Raw genomic sequence first — 22,651 nt, 5'->3', positions numbered from 1 at the left:
GCCTGTCGATCAGCTTATGTTTTGAAGACGCTAAAATAAACAACATTGTTTCTTTGCAGACTACAATCGGTGAGTTGTTCATAACGTAGTTCTAGCTTCATATTAACGAAAGGACTGGCAGTTACCCCACCTGCCACGCGTAAACTTGCCCCATACATCACTGGCAGAAGTAAAGCTGTGGGGACGGGACCTGAGTCGTGCTTGGGTAGCTCAGCTGATGCCGGCACGGTAGCTTAACGTGTTCGGTCAGAGAGCCGGTTGGCCTCTGTAATAAAAAACTGAGTGGAAGGATCAACCACAAAACTTGAACAGGATGGTTTGGGACGTCCGCAACGACCAAGCGGTAGAGCGCATGCCCGCGAAAGGCAAAGGTCCCGAGCTCGAGTCTCGGACCGGCACACAGTTTTAATCTGCCAGGAAGTTTCATATCGGCGCACACTCCACTGCAGGGTGAAAATGTCATTCTGGAAACACTATTATAGCTTTTGTGTGCACTGGAAACGCTAATTGGGAATGTCGACGTGGTAGTATACGATTTTATAAAACTAAAGCTCGTAATTTCATTATTTCTGAGTTATAGCTTGTTTTCGATATTTTCGCAACAAAAAATCATAATTGAAAATGACGTAGAACGCTTCTTACTACATTGTGTAGCCGTTTGAGCCAGGACAACAACCAAACCTAGGCAACAGTGAGTCAGCCACGGAGGCTGTTTCGTGCACTGCTGAGTAGCTATCTGTTGGATTATTACAACTGGGGTATAGGCGTTGCACTGTTTTATCGGCCGCCTAGTTCAAATGGTTAAAATGGCTCTGAGCACTATGCGACTTAACTTATGAGGCCATCAGTCGCCAAGAACTTATAACTAATTAAACCTAACTAACCTAAGGACATCACACGTATCCATTCCCGAGGCAGGATTCGAACCTGCGAACACTCGGCTCCAGACTGTAGGGCACAGAACCACACGGCCACTCCGGCCGGCGGTCGCCTAGTCTTACGCCACTGAACTCTGTGCGTGTCTGACACATACAGTATTTTCGACGTGGTAGAACTGGCTTACGGGAGCGGCTGCAGACGACGGCATGTAGACACCGAAGTGCTACAGCGGAAGTTCTGGTCATCTGAATAAATGTGTTGTGCCTTGGCAAGACAGCCAAGCCACTAGAAGATAGCCGAAAGGCACGCGTTTAAGCTCACGCAGGGTTGCGTGAGGTCTGGAACAGTTAAAGGAGTTGAGTCTAGTAAAAAAGGTACGTAGCTTCTGGAATACTTAACTTTAATCCATAATTGGTGAACATCGGTCTGACGGTACATGCATCACAAGGTAAATAGCAATTGATAATGGCGCCTTGCTAGGTCGTACCAAATGACATAGCTGAAGGCTATGCTAACTACCGTCTCGGCAAATGAGAGCGTAATTTGTCAGTGAACCATCGCTAGCAAAGTCGGCTGTACAACTGGGGCGAGTGCTAGGAAGTCTCTCTAGACCTGCCGTGTGGCGGCGCTCGGTCTGCAATCACTGATAGTGGCGACACGCGGGTCCGACGTATACTACCGGACCGCGGCCGATTTAAAGGCTACCACCAAGCAAGTGTGGTGTCTGACGGTGACACCACATTCCTCCCCCGCAAATCGGCGTACTGTTGTGTTATAAGGCTTCCGCCCGCCGTGGGGAGGACCCCATGTTGACGTATGCGACGAGGTGGGGAGCCTAACAACAGGCGAGGCTGTGCCACCCGCACCCTGCCATTCGGTCCGAGGGGAGCTAGGAAACGCCTGAAAACCTACTCCAGGGTGCACGCCAACATGCGGTGTATGCGCCCGTAGAGAGACAGTAGGGGCCGAAGGGTCGAGCTCCATCGGGTCGGGGCACCCGACGGGCGAAGACGACATACGGTCCGGCGCGGGCAAGAGTTCCATGGCGGAGGACAACTGGTCACAGGAAGCGATCGGCGGCGCGTGACCCAGGGAGGCGCCCGGCGGCTGCAGCGAGGCGTCCACTGCGGGCGTCGCCGGCGGGAGAACAGGCGGCGGCGGCGGCGCGTCGCCACGGGGCAAAATGGAAGGCAGCGTCGGTAACACCTGGGGATGAGGCGAGCCAATAGATGGGTCCCCAGGGCGCTGACCGAACGGCACCGTCGCTGAAAGCAGACGGGGAGCGGCAGAACCCAGGCGACGACAGAGGCGCAGCTGATGGAGATGCCGACGCACCTCACCAGAGGCCCCCAAAACCAGATACATAGCGCGGCCGAGGCAGCGAAGAATGCGCCCTGCGAGCCAACGCCGTGAACCTCGATACTTGCGATAATATACAACGTCGCCAGGGGAAAAAGCAGGTGTCTGCCGCTGCACAGGAACCTGATGCGGCGGATGTAGCAAAGACATCAAGGTGCGATGAGGGCAACCGTGCAACAACTCAGCCGGCGAGCGACCATCTCGGGGCTGAGAGCGATACGTGGACAAAAAGAGCAATAACGCGTCCTCCAGAGAATGAGACTCTTTCAACTTCAACATCTGGGACTTGAAAGTCCTGACCATACGTTCCGCGGCACCGTTTGACTGCGGCGAAAACGGCGCGGACGTCAGATGTTGAATACCATTGGCCTTGCAGAATGACTGAAATTCTGCGGACATGAATTGTGGGCCATTGTCGGAAACGATAGTCTGTGGAAGACCTTCAATACAAAAGATAGCGGATAATACTTGTATGGTGGCAGATGACGTCGTGGAAGACATCCAGACAACAAAAGGAAAATGACTGAATGAATCTACCACAACCAACCATCGAGCATTCCAGAATGGACCAGCAAAATCGGTGTGTAAGCGTTGCCAAGGGGAAGTGGCTTTTGGCCATGCAAAGAATTTCGGCGGTGGTGCGGCTTGTTGTTCGGCACACGCCATGCAAGAAGAACACATATTCGTCATCGCAGCATAGATTCCGAACCAAGTACAGTACTGACGAGCAAGTTGTTTCGTTCCCACTATACCCCAATGTCCTTGGTGGAGAAGCCGTAAGACAGAGGACTGTAACGAACGTTGGACCAAGACCCTGGACTGATCATTATCATGTAAGTAGGCTGTTTATGTTTTCTCTATGTAAGTAGGCTGTTTATGTTTTCTTATTGGCAACGTTACGTAGCGCTCAATATGAAAATCACTGGCTGTGCTGTGTGCAGCCTGTGGCTAGTTTGCATTGTTGTCTGCCATTGTAGTGTTGGGCAGCGGCAGCTGGATGTGAACAGCGCGTAGCGTTGCGCAGTTGAACAGCGCGTAGCGTTGCGCAGTTGGAGGTGAGCCGCCAGCAGTGGTGGATGTGGGGAGAGAGATGGCGGAGTTTTGAAATTTGTCATGAACTGCTATATTTATATATGATGATATCAAGGTAAATACATTGGTTGTTCTCTATTAATATCTTTCATTTCCTAACTATCCCTATCAGTAGTTAGTGCCTTCCATAGTTTGAGTCTTTTATTTAGCTGGTAGTAGTGGCGCTCGCTGTATTGCAGTAGCTTGAGCAGCGAAGATTTTTGTGAGGTAAGTGATTTGTGAAAGGTATAGTTTAATGTTAGTCAGGGCCATTCTTTTGTAGGGAATTTTGAAAGTCAGATTGCGTTGCGCTAACAAAATATTGTGTGTCAGTTTAAGCACAGTCATGTATTATTGTTCAAAGGGGATGTTTCATATGTCGACCCTTAGCCGAGGATACCTCACTGGAATCTTCTGATTTTTTTCTTGTAGTTTGTGTAATTAGTGTAGATTTTGTTTATTGCTAGCGCGTAATTATAGAGAGAATTTCCTTTGTAGTTGTAGTTTTTCATTGTTGTACAGTAAAACAGTTGTGGCATGCATGTAGATTTGCAGCAAGTTTTTCGCAGCTGCGCTTGCAATTAACTAAATATAATTTTCAGTGCTATGTTAATGTGTTCCCCTATTTTTGCTCTTCAAATTGTGCTTTTCTGTGTTATCGTGTGAAATATTGTGACAACTATGGCGTGTGAAAAACGTAATACTAGGCTCCAAAGTAAACTGAGAAATGACAGTGAAGACGAAAGCAGTGTGTTAGCGCCGCAGAGTAATGAATTAACTAATGTTCAAAGTAGTAATTTGGTAATTGCGCATAGGGAAATTGAGCGGGCGGCAAACAATGGCGTAGGCAGTGAAACAATTAGTGAACAGGGAATCATTATCGATCGATCGATCGGCAACAGCTCGCCTCAGGAATCCGAAATGACAGGACACAATTTCGCAAATACTGTAGATTCAGGTTTTGGGTCATCACCGTTTTCTCAAATAGGTCAAGACACATTTTCTGCTTGTCAAAATGTGAATGTTGCCGGTGCAAATGCACTGCCGAAAAGCGTAGAGAAACAGATTCCAGACACTAATACATTATTATTGCAATTAATGCAACAAATGGATCAAAATCAGAGACAAATGGGACAAAATCTTAAAAAGTTAGACACAGTGGAACAAAATCTTAAAAAGTTAGACACAATGGAACAACACCAGAGACAAACACAGCAACAGTTAGACACGGTGGAACAACACCAGAGACAAACACAGCAACAGTTAGACACAATGGAACAAAATCTTCAAAAGTTAGACACCACACTTGAACAAACACGTGAAGATTTAACTACTGAGTTACATAACATTGAGTCGAAATGTCAAAAAGTCTGTAATGACGTAAAAACACAAATTTGTGAGCATTTTCAACCTATTTTTTCGCGGCATGAAAATGCATTACAGAATCACGAAGCAGCCATAAAAGAACTGCAAACCATTGTTCATGAAAATCATGAGACCTTGTGGGCTAAAATTGACTCAGTTGCATCTACCGATTCGGTTAAGCAACTTGCAAAAACTCAGGAAAACTTAAAGGACACAGTAGATTCGATTTCAACACAAATGGACACTCTGAAACTTGGTTCAGAAAAATACACTGAGGAAATGTGTTCACTATCGGAGAAAGTAGCCGAACTTTCGGATCAGGTTACTAACTTATCTACTAAGGTAGATGATGATCTGAATGACACAAGACCTGTAGCCTTCATTGACACAGAAGAGTATGAACAAATTAGAAAATTCAAACAGAATCAAAATCAAATCAATACACAGTACAAAAGAGAAATCCGGGAAGTACAAGATCAGCTGACACAGGTAATACAAGAATTACGTATTTCAGATGATACTCGCGCCCCAATACGGGAAGAGGGACACAGAAATACGGAACAGCCACAAAATAATAACACAGGGCATTTCGGAAGTTATGAAAGAAATTGGCAATGTGCACCGAATTTTGAGATGGAACGGCCGACACGACCTAACAATGACCGATATGCGGCTCGCCGACATGATGATTTTGACTATAAGCTGTTCATTACTACACGTACATTCAAAACATTTAAGAATTCTGGCAATGACATTCATCCACAAGCATGGCTCCATCAATTCTCGCATTGTTTTCCTCCCAACTGGTCGTTAGAACACAGATTAGAATTTATGTGTGGCTACTTGGAGAATGAACCAGCTGTAAGAATGCGATCGGTAATTCACGATTGCCACAGTGAAGGAGAGTTTTACCATGCCTTCCTCTCAGCATATTGATCTCAAGCCACACAAGACCGAGTAAAACATAGCATCATAATGATGAAACGTTTCGAACAATCTGAATTTTCCAGTCTTATGAAATATTTTGAAGACATGTTGCATAAGAATCAGTATCTTTCAAACCCATACAGCCCCTCAGAACTCATCCGCATTTGCTTAATCAAACTGCCTGAACATTTACGACATATTATTTTGGCAGGACGTTGCAAAGACGACATTGAAGCATTTCAGGGACTCTTACAAGAATTAGAAATTGACACTGACAATCGCGGAATGCGAAACCAGGAACACAACAATTACAGGTCACATCTGTCGCAATTCCGCGATGAAAGAAGTAATAACTTGACACGACAAGGCTATTCTCACAACACATATCGTGACCAAAACAGACGCCACCCATATGACAACCACTGGCAAAGTAATAATTGTTACAAAGAAAGATCACATTTCCATAGTAATGAATATGACAGAGACAATCATAGAAACAGACAACATGGCAACCAGAACTATTATTATCACGGGAGACAGAATAACTTGAGACGCAACAGTTCAGTGCGCAGTTACGATTCAGGAAGAAATTCTCCACCACATGACCGACAAGAAAGAAACTATGTAAACTACCGACATAACGACAGACCTGAATTTTATCAGAACTGGCGGGATTCAAACAGAGCAGGGCACTCTCGACAAAGTGAATTTGTAGAAGCTAGGTCTCCTAATCCCAATAACGACGTGCGCCAACAAAGAGACAGACAATGACTCGCACAGCAGGCAGCCACCTGCGCCAGCTGGCTCAGGGAAAAATAACATAGACGCTAACCTTGAGAAAAAAATTTCAGTATTCTTTACCGACGTATACCAAATGACAATTGCATTCAAGTTGAAAGTCTGCGTACTAGGAAGAGTAAAGGTTTACACCACATTTCACATGTAAAACCGTTTATTGAAAAATAATCTGCTTTTTAACTTTGTCTTTGCCATAAAACTTTTCAATTGACGCTACTAGTACGCTTTGTCACACTGAGAAACTGTTAACATTCAACAATGTTTTGAAGTTAAATATCCAGTCAAGAACCAAGAAACTTATTTAAACTGAAATTACGAATGCATTGTTATAGTGAACAGACGACACAGTGTTGTTATTTGTACATTCTTGCTTGTCAGTTGCACGATTACGTAACGACTATAAGGCTCACATACTTAGAACATTTACCAGTACTGCTAATGAGATTTTAATGCAACATTTTGGTTTACTTGAAAATATATTCTGAATTTAAAGTACTTTCTGTGAGATACCAGATGACACAGTGGTTAGTTTATGTGACAGCTAAACGATTTTATCACGGCGCTACTAATGAGTGACAATTTACAATGTTGCTTTTGCAGTGTTTCTGTTTTATATCTGCACAGTTTTCTGTTTTATTCTGGAAAGTAAAACAGGTTTTAGTAGTAACTTTTGTGGTATAGCTACAATGAGACTGCCTTTTCCGTAGCACAACAATACGTTGCAGCACAGTACTTTCCTCATCACGGCAATAAGCGTAATAACTAAGACATTTATACGCAAAGCATTTCACTTTTGTGTATTATGAGGTAAGTACATTGACTTCTGCAGAACATAGCTTTCGGAGGACGATAACTACGACACTTCCACACAGATTATGTTGCAACAAGACGCACATTTAGCGCTACAGTACACGTATTTGAGTGATTAATTTTGTACTTAAAACATTTATTTTTAAAGAGTTTTGAATTACAAAGGAAGTTTTACGTGATACATTTCATTCCATTGCTGTAATCTGTAACACCTGAGGGTATAATTACATTAATCCTCAGGTGGGTACACGCTTACTTTGTGTACCATGTGTGTGGCAACCACAAGGAACCCTAGCTAATATGGTATTTGCTTATACAACTTTACACATCGGTACCATATTTCTCTAACACACAAATTACACAGCTATCTGATCATTTAACTGAGAGATAAACATTTTTTTACTACATCAGTGACACATGTTTACGCAATACACAGTTGGGTAACTTCACACTTATGAAATTGTATTTTGTGTGTACTTTGTAAACTGTTCATATTTTTTCGGAATCATTGTGATACTATGAGAGCTTTGAATGATGTATTTGGTAAGGGAGCATGATTTTAAAGTACGTTTGAGGTATATGACACTATTGAAATGAGCAGAGAATTTTTTTTAGGTTTTGAAATTATTGCAGAAAGCTACGACGTTTTTGAGATTTGACTGAGGTGTTATGATGTTATTATTACGACGACGATGTGTACTATGCTGCTGAGATATGTTTATGATCAATAAGATGATGCTACCGTATATGAGCAATAAGAAGTATGTTGGAAACCAAGAATCGTACTTTAAGAGATATGAAATGTCCGTAAATGCGTGACTGTATCACAATGCTGACGAATATTTTATTTGGACACTTATATTTATAGGATTTTCTTTCTACAGATTTGCAACGCTAATTCTTGACCTGTGAAATATTTTTATGTGAGACTGTCACTGTAGCGGAAACTGCTGTCGTAAATATTTCCGTAAGAAAGTTAAGTGACCACCGGCACGTGCGTCGTTCGCACACCGCTGTGTCAGACACCTGGAGAACAAGCCATTAGGGTGTGCCTTTCCGGAAGCACAGGTAGAAAAAAAAAAAGGGGAGGCCATTATCCTCGCTATTGACATTTCCTTGTTGAAAGCATACTGCGGAGCTCGTAATTTATGATATTTACTAAAATGCCTAATGAAATGATTAGAAACATTTTACATCTATTGTCTTTGTAGTTAAGAGATTGCTCATTTTGTTTAATATCTGGTTTCCAGCTGTGTTGCAGCATTGGTTTTATAAAATAAACTTAAATGCATCTGCTAATGTGAACACTTTCTGTCAACAGATTTATTAAATAATTATTATCTGATCCACATTCTTCGAAAAAGGAGCTCTTGGAATGGAGAGAATAATAAGAAGGGACTAGTAACAGTAACTGCATACATAATATTCTTTTCAAGTACATGGTAATATTTCTTTTACAATAAGTTGTTGTGGTGCACCACTTTAATTACTTAGACATTAAGATGTGATCATACATTTCCCTTATCTGCATTGTTATCTTTAGTGTACTATTTTTTCTGCTTGAGCTATGTAATGTTTAGATATAAGCTGCTGTTTGCCAGGCATAGTGCTACTGAACTTTAATTTGTGTTACTCTGCTAAGCCAGATTTATTTTCTTGTTTGCTGCTCATTGCCTTATATTAGTTGTAATTTATGCTGCTTGCTTTGCCTATTTAAATTTTTTGTCATTGATGTTTGTGTTAAATGTTTTGTGCTGCTGCATTGCCTCGTCCCTTAGTTTAGCATCTGAGCTCAGTAGATTTAAGTTAGCTTAAGAGGGGGTAGCCTCTAAGAGAATGAGTTGCGATGAATTGGAAGAAATGCATTGAGAAGTTATACGAAAAAAAGTACAGAAAACAGTTTTAGGTAGGAATTTCTTCGAAATAAATGTTGAGGTAAGAAATGTGTGAACATATAAATACAGAAAGCATGCTTAGATAGAATTTATTTGGTGGAAACAAAGGATGAAATAAGAGGAAAGATATATGAAGTTTTGGGTTGGACTGCAGTACCAAATGTTACACTGAAAACGAACCCTGTCCTTTCCTATTGGTGTTATCCCACTATGTGTTTGTGTACCCTTGTGTATTTGTTTTCTTCCTGTCTCTGTGTAGTTTCATAGAATTTTTTCTTCTTTTAATATTAAGCTACATTCACTATGATGAGGAATACTGTTATCCTCGAATATAATTGGCATTAATAATATGTTATTTACTTTGTAAAGATGTTAGACATTATTAATTCTGTTCTGTTTAATGATCATGTGTGAAGTTGATGTTTCAAAAGTTATTGTGATCTTTTATGTATGTACTCATGTCATAATTCCATTGATGTATATGTTAGTTCGATTCTTTTGTAAAGCCTGTACAACAAATGTTATCTGTATTGTTATATTTTTAATGATGTATTTTGTACCTTTGTTATTGTATTCTTATGTTACAAAATTGTAATTGTCACCAGTTCATGATATTATTAACTTGTTAGTTACATTTCACTGCACACGTTTCTGTTGGTCATAGTATATGGACAATATGTGAGAAGTAGGGACTGTTAGTGTTTGCACGTGTGTTAATAATTCTGCAAGGGACTGGATAACAGCATTGCTGGTTCTAAGGACAATTCCAAAAACTTTGTGAGTGCACAAGTGGTAGTTATGGACTTGCTATATTATCCGCAAGACTCTTCAGTGGTGATTGTGCACCTGCACAGTCACAACAGATGGCTGCTGGCCATCTCTTCAAGGACTACAGTGGGTCTACTCTGTGATGACCTATCTACCAATATTCTTCAAAACGTCGAATGACTCTGCTGTGGGTTTGCTCTGTTGTGGCCCATTACCTGTCAGCATGTCAAGAGTCAACACTGTCTTTCCATTGGAAGGACAACACTACTTCTTCAAGACTGCATGGAAATCCACTACTTCTGTGTGCAATTTCTTTTACTAATGAGACTTTGTGAAAAAAACCTGTAATTACTATTATGATGAATGATCAGGACTATCTTTATGGACTGTGAGAAAATTTTAGCTTTTGACCAACATTGTATCAATAACTGTGTGCATTTGATTTCTTTGTTATTGTAATTATGAAAAATACTATCAAATCATTACTGGCCACTGCCCCAAAAAAATTTTGTAAAATTTTTTGTGGGGAGCATGGGGGCTATGTAAGTAGGCTGTTTATGTTTTCTCTATGTAAGTAGGCTGTTTATGTTTTCTTATTGGCAACGTTACGTAGCGCTCAATATGAAAATCACTGGCTGTGCTGTGTGCAGCCTGTGGCTAGTTTGCATTGTTGTCTGCCATTGTAGTGTTGGGCAGCGGCAGCTGGATGTGAACAGCGCGTAGCGTTGCGCAGTTGGAGGTGAGCCGCCAGCAGTGGTGGATGTGGGGGAGAGAGATGGCGGAGTTTTGAAATTTGTCATGAACTGCTGTATTTATATATGATGATATCAAGGTAAATACATTGTTTGTTCTCTATTAATATCTTTCATTTGCTAACTATCCCTATCAGTAGTTAGTGCCTTCCATAGTTTGAATCTTTTATTTAGCTGGCAGTAGTGGCGCTCGCTGTATTGCAGTAGCTTGAGCAGCGAAGATTTTTGTGAGGTAAGTGATTTGTGAAAGGTATAGTTTAATGTTAGTCAGGGCCATTCTTTTGTAGGGAATTTTGAAAGTCAGATTGCGTTGCACTAACAAAATATTGTGTGTCAGTTTAAGCAGAGTCATGTACAATTGTTCAAAGGGGACGTTTCAATCAGAACGCAACAGCAAAACACCACGTCGTACAAAAAGTCTCTCCTTGTGAGCAAAAAATCGGCGAACCAACGGATCCTCGATCCGTGACTTGGACAAGGGCCATTGCGTAGCAATAAATCGCAGAACGGTAGCAAGGACAGCGTCAGCAGCTGTGGCTGTAGCTACACGACGAAAATCAATCGGAAACGATTCGACCACGTCATCCGTTTCCGCATCAATGAACATGCAAGCAAGTTCGGAAGAATCGAATGCTCTATCCTCAGCAACAGACAAACGGGAAAACGCATCAGCGTTTCCGTGCTTAGCAGTGGACCGATACAAGATATCGTAGCGGTACTGCGAGAGGAAAATAGACCAGCGAATGAATTTTTGCGCTGTACGTGGAGGTACAGGCTTGGTCGGATGAAAAAGCGACGTCAAAGGTTTGTGGTCTGTGATGATGGTAAAGTGACGACCACACAAGAAATCATGAAACCCTGTAACACCAAATACGAGAGCCAATGCTTCTTTCTCTATCTGTGAATAATTTATTTGCGCAGACGAGAGCAATTTGGACGCAAAGGCAATAGGGCGATCGTGCGAACCATCTTTGTGCGCAAGCACAGCACCGATCCCGAAATCCGATGCATCCACCATCAACAAAAGGGGTTTCAGGGGATCGAATGCCGTAGGGCAAGGATGGGAAAGCAACGCCGATTTCAACTGGCGAAAGGCGCGTTCGCATTCCGTCGTCCAGACGAACGGAACACCTTTACGGCGTAAGCGATGAAGCGGAGCTGAAATGGAAGAGGCGTGGCGCACATAGCGATGATAATAATCGATTTTTCCCAGCACACTCTGTAGCTGCTACACATTCTGCGGCGAAGGCAAGTCTTGTACGGCACGGAGGTGCTCTGGACTGGGATGTATGCCTTGGGCATTGAGTACATGGCCCAGGCAGGTTAAGTCCCGAGCAAAAAACACACATTTGTCCTTCCGCAAGCGAAGACCATTTTGTCGCAAGACCTGAAATACTGTTCTGAGATTGGCTAAATGTTCTTCTTCCGTCTTTCCGGAGATCACAATATCGTCCAGATTGTTGGCTGCAGTAGGGACCGACGCACAAACAGTTTGTAGATATTGCTGAAACAATGCAGGAGCGGATTCACACCCGAATGGGAGTCGTTTGAATCGGTACAAACCAAGATGCGTGTTAACCACCAAAACGCGCTGATGCGCAGGTTCGCAGGAGAGCTTCTGTAAAGTTTGGAAGGTAGGAGACGAGGTACTGGCAGAAGTAAAGCTGTGAGTACCGGGCGTGAGTCGTGCTTCGGTAGCTCAGTTGGTAGAGCACTTGCCCGCGAAAGGCAAAGCTCCCGAGTTCGAGTCTCGGTCGGGCACACAGTTTTAATCTGCCAGGAAGTTTCATATCAGCGCACACTCCGCTGCAGAGTGAAAATCTCATTCTGGAAACATCCCCCAGGCTGTGGCTAAGCCATGTCTCCGCAATACCCTTTCTTTCAGGAGTGTTAGTTCTGCAAGCTTTACAGGAGAGATTCTGTAAAGTTTGGAAGGTAGGAGACGAGGTACTGGCAGAAGTAAAGCTGTGAGTGCCGGGCGTGAGTCGTGCTTCGGTAGCTCAGTTGGTAGAGCACTTGCCCGTGAAAGGCAAAGGTCCCGAGTTCGAGTCTCGGTCGGGCACACAGTTTTGATCTGCCAGGAAGTTTCATATCAGCGCACACTCCGCTGCAGAGTGAAAATCTCATTCAGGAAACATCCCCCAGGCTGTGGCTAAGCCATGTCTCCGCAATATCCATTCTTTCAGGAGTGCTAGTTCTGCAAGGTTCGCAGGAGAGCTTCTGTTAAGTTTGGAAGGTAGGAGACGAGGTACTGGCAGAAGTAAAGCTGTGAGTACCGGGCGTGAGTCGTGCTTCGGTAGCTCAGTTGGTAGAGCACTTGCCCGCGAAAGGCAAAGGTCCCGAGTTCGAGTCTCGATCGGGCACACAGTTTTAATCTGCCAGGAAGTTTCATATCAGCGCAGCCTCCGCTGCAGAGTGAAAATCTCATTCTGGAAACATCCCCCAGGCTGTGGCTAAGCCATGTCTCCGCAATATCCTTTCTTTCAGGAGTGCTAGTTCTGCAAGGTTCGCAGGAGAGATTCTGCAAAGTTTGGAAGGTAGGAGACGAGGTACTGGCAGAAGTAAAGCTGTGAGTACCGGGCGTGAGTCGTCCTTCGGTAGCTCAGTTGGTAGAGCACTTGCCCGCGAAAGGCAAAGGTCCCGAGTTCGAGTCTCGGTCGGGCACACAGTTTTAATCTGCCAGGAAGTTTCATATCAGCGCACACTCCGCTGCAGAGTGAAAATCTCATTCTGGAAACATCCCCCAGGCTGTGGCTAAGCCATGTCTCCGCAATATCCTTTCTTTCAGGAGTGCTAGTTCTGCAAGGTTCGCAGGAGAGCTTCTGTAAAGTTTGGAAGGTAGGAGACGAGGTACTGGCAGAAGTACAGCTGTGAGTACCGGGCGTGAGTCGTGCTTCGGTAGCTCAGTTGGTAGAGCACTTGCCCGCGAAAGGCAAAGGTCCCGAGTTCGAGTCTCGGTCGGGCAAACAGTTTTAATCTGCCATGAAGTTTCATATCAGCGCACACTCCGCTGCAGAGTGAAAATCTCATTCTGGAAACATCCCCCAGGCTGTGGCTAAGCCATGTCTCCGCAATATCCTTTCTTTCAGGAGTGCTAGTTCTGCAAGGTTCGCAGGAGAGCTTCTGCCAAGTTTGGAAGGTAGGAGACGAGGTACTGGCAGAAGTAAAGCTGTGAGTACCGGGCGTGAGTCGTGCTTCGGTAGCTCAGTTTGTAGAGCACTTGCCCGCGAAAGGCAAAGGTCCCGAGTTCGAGTCTCTGTCGGGCACACAGTTTTAATCTGCCAGGAAGTTTCATATCAGCGCACACTCCGCTGCAGAGTGAAAATCTCATTCTGGAAACATCCCCCAGGCTGTGGCTAAGCCATGTCTCCGCAATATCCTTTCTTTCAGGAGTGTTAGTTCTGCAAGCTTTGCAGGAGAGAATCTGTAAAGTTTGGAAGGTAGGAGACGAGGTACTGGCAGAGGTAAAGCTGTGAGTACCGGGCGTGAGTCGTGCTTCGGTAGCTCAGTTGGTAGAGCACTTGCCCGCGAAAGGCAAAGGTCCCGAGTTCGAGTCTCAGTCGGGCACACAGTCTTAATCTGCCAGGAAGTTTCATATCAGCGCAGCCTCCGTGCAGAGTGAAAATCTCATTCTGGAAACATCCCCCAGGCTGTGGCTAAGCCATGTCTCCGCAATATCCTTTCTTTCAGGAGTGCTAGTTCTGCAAGGTTCGCAGGAGAGGTTCTGTGAAGTTTGGAAGGTAGGAGACGAGGTACTGGCAGAAGTAAAGCTGTGAGTACCGGGCGTGAGTCGTGCTTCGGTAGCTCAGTTGGTAGAGCACTTGCCCGCGAAAGGCAAAGGTCCCGAGTTCGAGTCTCGGTCGGGCACACAGTTTTAATCTGCCAGGAATTTCATATCAGCGCACACTTCGCTGCAGAGTGAAAATCACATTCTGGAAACATCCTCCAGGCTGTGGCTAAGCCATGTCTCCGCAATATCCTTTCTTTCAGGAGTGCTAGTTCTGCAAGGTTCGCAGGAGAGCTTCTGTAAAGTTTGGAAGGTAGGAGACGAGGTACTGGCAGAAGTAAAGCTGTGAGTACCGGGCGTGAGTCGTGCTTCGGTAGCTCAGTTGGTAGAGCACTTGCCCGCGAAAGGCAAAGGTCCCGAGTTCGAGTCTCGATCGGGCACACAGTCTTAATCTGCCAGGAGGTTTCATATCAGCGCAGCCTCCGCTGCAGAGTGAAAATCTCATTCTGGAAACATCCCGCAGGCTGTGGCTAAGCCATGTCTCCGCAATATCCTTTCTTTTAGGAGTGCTAGTTCTGCAAGGTTCGCAGGAGAGCTTCTGTAAAGTTTGGAAGGTAGGAGACGAGGTACTGGCAGAAGTAAAGCTGTGAGTACCGGGCGTGAGTCGTGCTTCGGTAGCTCAGTTGGTAGAGCACTTGCCCGCGAAAGGCAAATGTCCTGAGTTCGAGTATCGGTCGGGCACACAGTTTTAATCTGCCAGGAAGTTTCATATCAGCGCACACTCCGCTGCAGAGTGAAAATCTCATTCTGGAAACATCCCCCAGGCTGTGGCTAAGCCATGTCTCCGCAATATCCTTTCTTTCAGGAGTGCTAGTTCTGCAAGGTTCGCAGGAGAGCTTCTGTAAAGTTTGGAAGGTAGGAGACGAGGTACTGGCAGAAGTAAAGCTGTGAGTACCGGGCGTGAGCCGTGCTTCGGTAGCTCAGTTGCTAGAGCACTTGCCCGCGAAAGGCAAAGGTCCCGAGTTCGAGTCTCGGTCGGGCACACAGTTTTAATCTGCCAGGAAGTTTCATATCAGCGCACACTCCGCTGCAGAGTGAAAATCTCATTCTGGAAACATCCCCCACTCTGTGGCTAAGCCATGTCTCCGCAATATGCTTTCTTTCAGGAGTGCTAGTTCTGCAAGGTTCGCAGGTGAGCTTCTGTAAAGTTTGGAAGGTAGGAGACGAGGTACTGGCAGAAGTAAAGCTGTGAGTACCGGGCGTGAGTCGTGCTTCGGTAGCTCAGTTGGTAGAGCACTTGCCCACGAAAGGCAAAAGTCCCGAGTTCGAGTCTCGGTCGGGCACACAGTTTTAATCTGCCAGGAAGTTTCATATCAGCGCACACTCCGCTGCAGAGTGAAAATCTCATTCTGGAAACATCCCCCAGGCTGTGGCTAAGCCATGTCTCCGCAATATCCTTTCTTTCAGGAGTGTTAGTTCTGCAAGCTTTGCAGGAGAGATTCTGTAAAGTTTGGAAGGTAGGAGACGAGGTACTGGCAGAAGTAAAGCTGTGAGTACCGGGCGTGAGTCGTGCTTCGGTAGCTCATTTGGTAGAGCACTTGCCCGTGAAAGGCAAAGGTCCCGAGTTCGAGTCTCGATCGGGCACACAGTTTTAATCTGCCAGGAATTTCATATCAGCGCACACTCCGCTGCAGAGTGAAAATCTCATTCTGGAAACATCCCCCAGGCTGTGGCTAAGCCATGTCTCCGCAATATCCTTTCTTTCAGGAGTGCTAGTTCGGCAAGGTTCGCAGGAGAGGTTCTGTAAAGTTTGGAAGGTAGGAGACGAGGTACTGGCAGAAGTAAAGCTGTGAGTACCGGGCGTGAGTCGTGCTTCGGTAGCTCAGTTGGTAGAGCACTTGCCCGCGAAAGGCAAAGGTCCCGAGTTCGAGTCTCGATCGGGCACACAGTTTTAATCTGCCAGGAAGTTTCATATCAGCGCAGCCTCCGCTGCAGAGTGAAAATCTCATTCTGGAAACATCCCCCAGGCTGTGGCTAAGCCATGTCTCCGCAATATCCTTTCTTTTAGGAGTGCTAGTTCTGCAAGGTTCGCAGGAGAGCTTCTGTAAAGTTTGGAAGGTACGAGACGAGGTACTGGCAGAAGTATAGCTGTGAGTACTGGGCGTGAGTCGTGCTTCGGTAGCTCAGTTTGTAGAGCACTTGCCCGCGAAAGGCAAAGGTCCCGAGTTCGAGTCTCGGTCGGGCACACAGTTTTAATCTGCCAGGAAGTTTCATATCAGCGCACACTCCGCTGCAGAGTGAAAATCTCATTCTGGAAACATCCCCCAGGCTGTGGCTAAGCCATGTCTCCGCAATATCCTTTCTTTCAGGAGTGTTAGTTCTGCAAGCTTTGCAGGAGAGATTCTGTAAAGTTTGGAAGGTAGGAGACGAGGTACTGGCAGAAGTAAAGCTGTGAGTACCGGGCGTGAGTCGTGCTTCGGTAGCTCATTTGGTAGAGCACTTGCCCGTGAAAGGCAAAGGTCCCGAGTTCGAGTGTCGGTCGGGCACACAGTTTTAATCTGCCAGGAATTTCATATCAGCGCACACTCTGCTGCAGAGTGAAAATCTCATTCTGGATACATCCCCCAGGCTGTGGCTAAGCCATGTCTCCGCAATATCCTTTCTTTTAGGAGTGCTAGTTCTGCAAGGTTTGCAGGAGAGCTTCTGTAAAGTTTGGAAGGTAGGAGACGAGGTACTGGCAGAAGTAAAGCTGTGAGTACCGGGCGTGAGTCGTGCTTCGGTAGCTCAGTTGGTAGAGCACTTGCCCGCGAAAGGCAAAGGTCCCGAGTTCGAGTCTCAGTCGGGCACACAGTTTTAATCTGCCAGGAAGTTTTCTTGACACAAGTTTTGTTTGTCCTTTGTGTGTTGCAAGAAGGCTGCACTGTCCTAACACAGGGATTGCTTGTCGTGAATAACTACTGAGCGTAACATTTGCGGCACGCAACGGAGGTGTGCCCAGCTGTTTGTGAGTGTCGTCATTGATCAGTGAAACTGCAGCTCCGGTATCGAGCTGGAATGGTATCACTTTGCCGTGAATGTCCAAGTCCACAGAAAGTTTATTGTCCTGCTGACGACAAGAGCGACTGTCTCGTGCAACGTGAATGGACACTGGGACAGAAGCACTTGCGACTTGACGGGATATCTGGCGATGTCGACGCACACTATTTGTGGGACGAACACAGTCACTGTTAGAGAGAGTGGCACTGGGTGGAGTGGAATGAACTGTATGAATTTCCATGGGCGACGTTTCACGGGCCTGAGTATTCTTGGTTCGATTTCGATTCCGGCGCGAAGCAAAGGGCCTGGAATGGTTTTGAGCATCCGATTGGAGCTTTTTCTGGCAAGCACTTTGAACATGTCCTTTTTGATTACAGAAAAAGCAAATAGCTTGGCGTGATGGGCAATTCTTACGCGAATGTCTAGTAGCACACCGCGGGCAAGATTTCACTGCATTTGCTTGCTGGCGCAGGACACGTGGCTGAGAGCTAGGTGGCTTTGGCGTGGCCGGGTGCGAGGACTGTTTACTGTTCCGTGCAGCTCGCCCGGCGGGCCGGTTAATCTGACACACGGGTGGCTAAGTTTCAAATGATGCCTGAGCAAAGTCAAGCGTGTCCTGCCGATCCAATATGTCCATCACTTGTTGAAGGGAGGGATTGACTAGTTTCAAAATCTGTTCTATTACACGAACATCAGAAACATTCTGTGCAATTGCATCACGTACCATAGTATCTGAATCAGGGAGGCCACATTGACACTCAAAAGCACAATCCGTAGTAAGGCCTTGAAAAGCTGCAACCCACTCCTTATTAGTCTGACCGGCTGTACGTTTTGTACGAAAGAGGGTATACCTTTTTGCAACTACATTGAGTGATTCTTTGAAATATGCATCTAATGCAGACAAAATTTCGTCGTAGGACAGAGTTGCTACGTCGCGTCGGGGAAATAATTTCACTATCACGCGGTACATGGACACGCCGACGCACGATAATAAGAAAGGCTGCCGCTCGTTACCTTGAATTCTGTAGGCGGCGAGATGGAATCCAAATTGGCGTGACCACTCCGTCCAGCTTTCCAGTGCAGCATCAAAAGGACGAAAAGGTGGTGCAACTGCGTGTTGTGGCAACGGGAGCGGTGGAGCGGCGGCGGCCGCATCGTTTTGCATTGCACTTTGACCCTGGACGAGCTGTCCAAGGGCATCCAGTAAGGCCTGCGTCTGCTGGTTCTGTAAGCGATAAAATTCGGACAGTACATCTGGAGATGGTTACACAAGTAAATCAGTCTGCATAGATACGAACGCAAAATCCTCGTCGTCAAACTGTTGTGACTTGGCGAGACAGCCAAGCCACTAGGAGATAGCCGAAAGGCACGCGTTTAAGCTCACGCAGGCTGGCGTGAGGTCTGGAACAGTTAAAGGAGTTGAGTCTAGTAAAAAAGGTACGTAGCTTCTGGAATACTTAACTTTAATCCATAATTGGTGAACATCGGTCTGGCGGTACATGCATCACAAGATAAATAGCAATTGATAATGGCGCCTTGCTAGGTCGTACCAAATGACGTAGCTGAAGGCTATGCTAACTATCGTCTCGGCAAATGAGAGCGTAATTTGTCAGTGAACCATCGCTAGCAAAGTCGGCTGTACAACTGGGGCGAGTGCTAGGAAGTCTCTCTAGACCTGCCGTGTGGCGGCGCTCGGTCTGCAATCACTGATAGTGGCGACACGCGGGTCCGACGCATACTACCGGACCGCGGCCGATTTAAAGGCTACCACCTAGCAAGTGTGGTGTCTGGCGGTGACACCACAAAATGCACGAGATATACACATTGCTGCGTATAGTGAAAACACTCATGATACCGGGATACTTCGTAAAAGCCTTTCCGCTGTCGTCATGGTTCACGTGGCGGTGACGGTGGCGGGGGCGTCGGCTTGCACTGACCTTGGTTTCCACTCTTTGCGCGTTCTACTCGTCGCTGTGTGCGCATGTGCGTTGCCAGCGCTTCCATTGTGGCCCTTAAATCTCATGTGCATCGGAAACGCTCGATGTTAGTCGTGGGGCGATGACCTCGCAGTCCGGAATCGTAGCCTAAGGTGATTTCGGCCTAGAGCGGTCGGTTTCCTACGGCAGGTGTGCCGATGTAGTGGCAGTTGTTCCGAGCGGCTTGGATGTTACATACATCCTCTCTGCCGCCTGCAGCAGTTCCTTGGTTGATCTATCGTCCTACAGTTCCAAAACCGTCCGTACTTGTGCCAATAGTTGTTTCTGGCAAATGCATAGAAATGAACTGCCTGGCGCTGTATAGCTGTCTGCTAAGTTGTGCCGATGTCGTCGCCAGAACTCTGATGGGGTCTTGTCATCACGTTTCTCCTTGTACAGTTCCTGTCAAACTCAGGGGTCGATGGACTTCCTGCAGCGAGAGATCAGCCCTCTTTTCTGTTTATTATAAGATCTGTCTGATGGCGCGTGTGCTTCGGCACCTGTTTTGTTGTTTCATTATCATCATCAGTGTTCTGCCAAAAGTCAGGTTTTCACATGGTAGTTCTCCAAGCTCTCTGGTCTTCTACCATCCTCTTCAGGTCTCCATAATTTCGTCTTCCCTTTATGTCGTCTGTCATCTTGTATCTCCTTCTTTCTCTGTCTTCTCCCACAAACCAATCATTCCAAAGCAACTGCTAGCAAGCACTCCCTTCTCAATGAATGTCCCAACCAGTTGTTTTCCTTTCTCTTACAACCTTCAGCAGGCATCTTCTCTCACCAACCCTTTCCAATACTCTTTCATTACTCACTCTCTCCATCCAGCTTGTTCTATCCACTCTCCTCCACATCCACATCTCAAATGCGTCTAACCTGTTTTCGTCCTCTCGTCTGAGCGTCCATGTTTCTGCCCCATGTAGTGCCAGACAAAACATTTGCCAAGCCTTTTCATTAGTCCTTTATCTAATTTGCCACATAAGAGTCTCCTCTTTCTGTTGAATGCCTCCTTCGCTAAGGCAATTCTCCTGGTGACATCTCAAGTCTGCAGTTATTGTGCTTTCAAGATATTTAAATGCACATTTGGCTAATGGTAGATTGTCCTATTTTAATACTGTACAGTCTGCATCTTGTTCTGATGACCATACTCTTTGTTTTTGCTGTGTTAATTTGCATCCCATATTCCACACAAGCTTCATTCAGATCTTTCAGCATGTTATTCACTGTCCGCTCACTTTCTGCCACGAGTGCCATGTCATCAGGAAATCTTATACATTCTATGGTCTTTCCACCAATACATATACCTCTTTTCCCATCTAAGCCTTTCGTAACAATCTCTTCAGGGTATACGTTAAACAACAGTGGGGAAAGGCAACAACCTTGTCTAACACCTCGTCCAATACTGCTTCCTCCTGACTTTTCATTTCCTATCCTTATCCTTACTTTCTGGTGTAAATATACAGGGTGTTACAGAAAGGTACGGCCAAGCTTTCAGGAAAAATTCCTCACACACAAATAAAGAAAAGATGTTATGTGGGCATGTGTCTGGAAACGCTTAATTTCCATGTTAGAGCTCATTTTAGTTTCGTCAGTATGTACTGTACTTCCTCCATTCACCGCCAGTTGGCCCAATTGAAGGAAGGTGATGTTGACTTCGGTGCTTGTGTTGACGTGTGACTCATTGCTCTACAGCACTAGCATCAAGCACATCAGTACGTGGCATCAACAGGTTAGTGTTCATCCCGAACGTTGTTTTGCAGTCAGTGCAATGTTTACAAATGCGGAGTTTGCAGATGCCCATTTGATGTATGGATTAGCACGGGACAATAGCCGTGGCGCGGTACGTTTGTATCGAGACAGATTTCCAGAACGAAGGTGTCCTGGCAGGAAGACGTTCGAAGCAATTGATCGGCGTCTTAGGGAGCACGGAACATTCCAGCCTATGACTCGCGACTGGGGAAGACCTAGAACGACGAGGACACCTGCAGTGGACGAGGCGATTCTTCGTGCAGGTTGACGATAACCCTAATGTCAGCGTCAGAGAAGTTGCTGCTGTACAAGGTAACGTTGACCACGTCATTGTATGGAGAGTGCTAAGGGAGAACCAGTTGTTTCCGTACCATGTACAGAGTGTGCAGGCATTATCAGCAGCTGAGTGGCCTCCACGGGTACACTTCTGCGAATGGTTCATCCAACAATGTGTCAATCCTCATTTCAGTGCAAATGTTCTCTTTACGGATGAGGCTTCATTCTAACGTGATCAAATTGTAAATTTTCACAATAAACATGTGTGGGCTGACGAGAATCCGCACGCAGTTGTGCAATCACGTCATCAACACAGATTTTCTGTGAACGTTTGGGCAGGCATTGTTGGTGATGTCTTGATTGGGCCCCATGTTCTTCCACCTACGCTCAATGGAGCACGTTATCATGATTTCATACGGGATACTCTACCTGTGCTGCTAGAACATGTGCCTTTACAAGTACGACACAACATGTGGTTCATGCACGATGGAGCTCCCGCACATTTCAGTCGAAGTGCTCGTACGCTTCTCAACAACAGATTCGGTGACCGATGGATTGGTAGAGGCGGACCAATTCCATGGCCTCCACGCTCTCCTAACCTCAACCCTCTTGACTTTCATTTATGGGGGCATTTGAAAGCTCTTGTCTACGCAACCCCGTACCAAATGTAGAGATTCTTCGTGCTCATATTGTGGACGGCTGTGATACAATACGCCATTCTCCAGGGCTGCATCAGCACATTAGGGATTCCACGCGACAGAGGGTGGATCCATGTAACGCTAACGGAGGACATTTTGAATATTTCCTGTAACAAAGTGTTTGAAGTCATGCTGGTACGTTCTGTTGCTGTGTGTTTCCATTCCATGATTAATGTGATTTGAAGAGAAGTAATAAAATTAGCTGTAACATGGAAAGTAAGCGTTTCCGGACACATGTCCACGTAACATATTTTCTTTCTTTGTGTGTGAGAAATGTTTCCTGAAAGTTTGGCCGTACCTTTTTGTAACACCCTGTAGATTCTGTATCAGTCGTCTCTCTTTCCAATCTACTCCTTTCCTCTTCAAAATATCCATCAGCTTGTTCCGTTGAACTGTCAAAAGCCTTTTCTAAATCTATAAAAGCAGCAAAGATCTCTCTACCTTTCTCCATATATCTTTCCCCTATAGTTCTTAACAGGCCAATAGCATCTCTTGTTCCTTTTGCTCTTCTGCATCCGAACTGCTCCTCTGCAATCCATCTATCCAGCTTTCCATATAGCCTTCTATTCAG

At 45.6% G+C, this 22,651-nt stretch overlaps 2 non-coding genes across 2 annotated transcripts; both read left to right on the top strand.

Annotated features, from left to right (window-relative positions):
- The first annotated feature begins 12,612 nt into the window (after positions 1–12,612).
- On the top strand, positions 12,613–12,687 carry Trnas-uga. Its single transcript has one exon. It is a non-coding gene; the product is annotated as a tRNA-Ser (tRNA).
- Positions 12,688–13,515: 828 nt separating this feature from the next.
- Positions 13,516–13,590, top strand: Trnas-cga. The gene has a single exon. It is a non-coding gene; the product is annotated as a tRNA-Ser (tRNA).
- The last annotated feature ends 9,061 nt before the right edge of the window (positions 13,591–22,651 follow it).

This window comes from Schistocerca americana, chromosome 4 (genome assembly GCF_021461395.2).
Source record: "Schistocerca americana isolate TAMUIC-IGC-003095 chromosome 4, iqSchAmer2.1, whole genome shotgun sequence".
NCBI lineage: Eukaryota > Metazoa > Arthropoda > Insecta > Orthoptera > Acrididae > Schistocerca > Schistocerca americana.
This window is presented reverse-complemented; position numbering and strand designations above follow the sequence as displayed.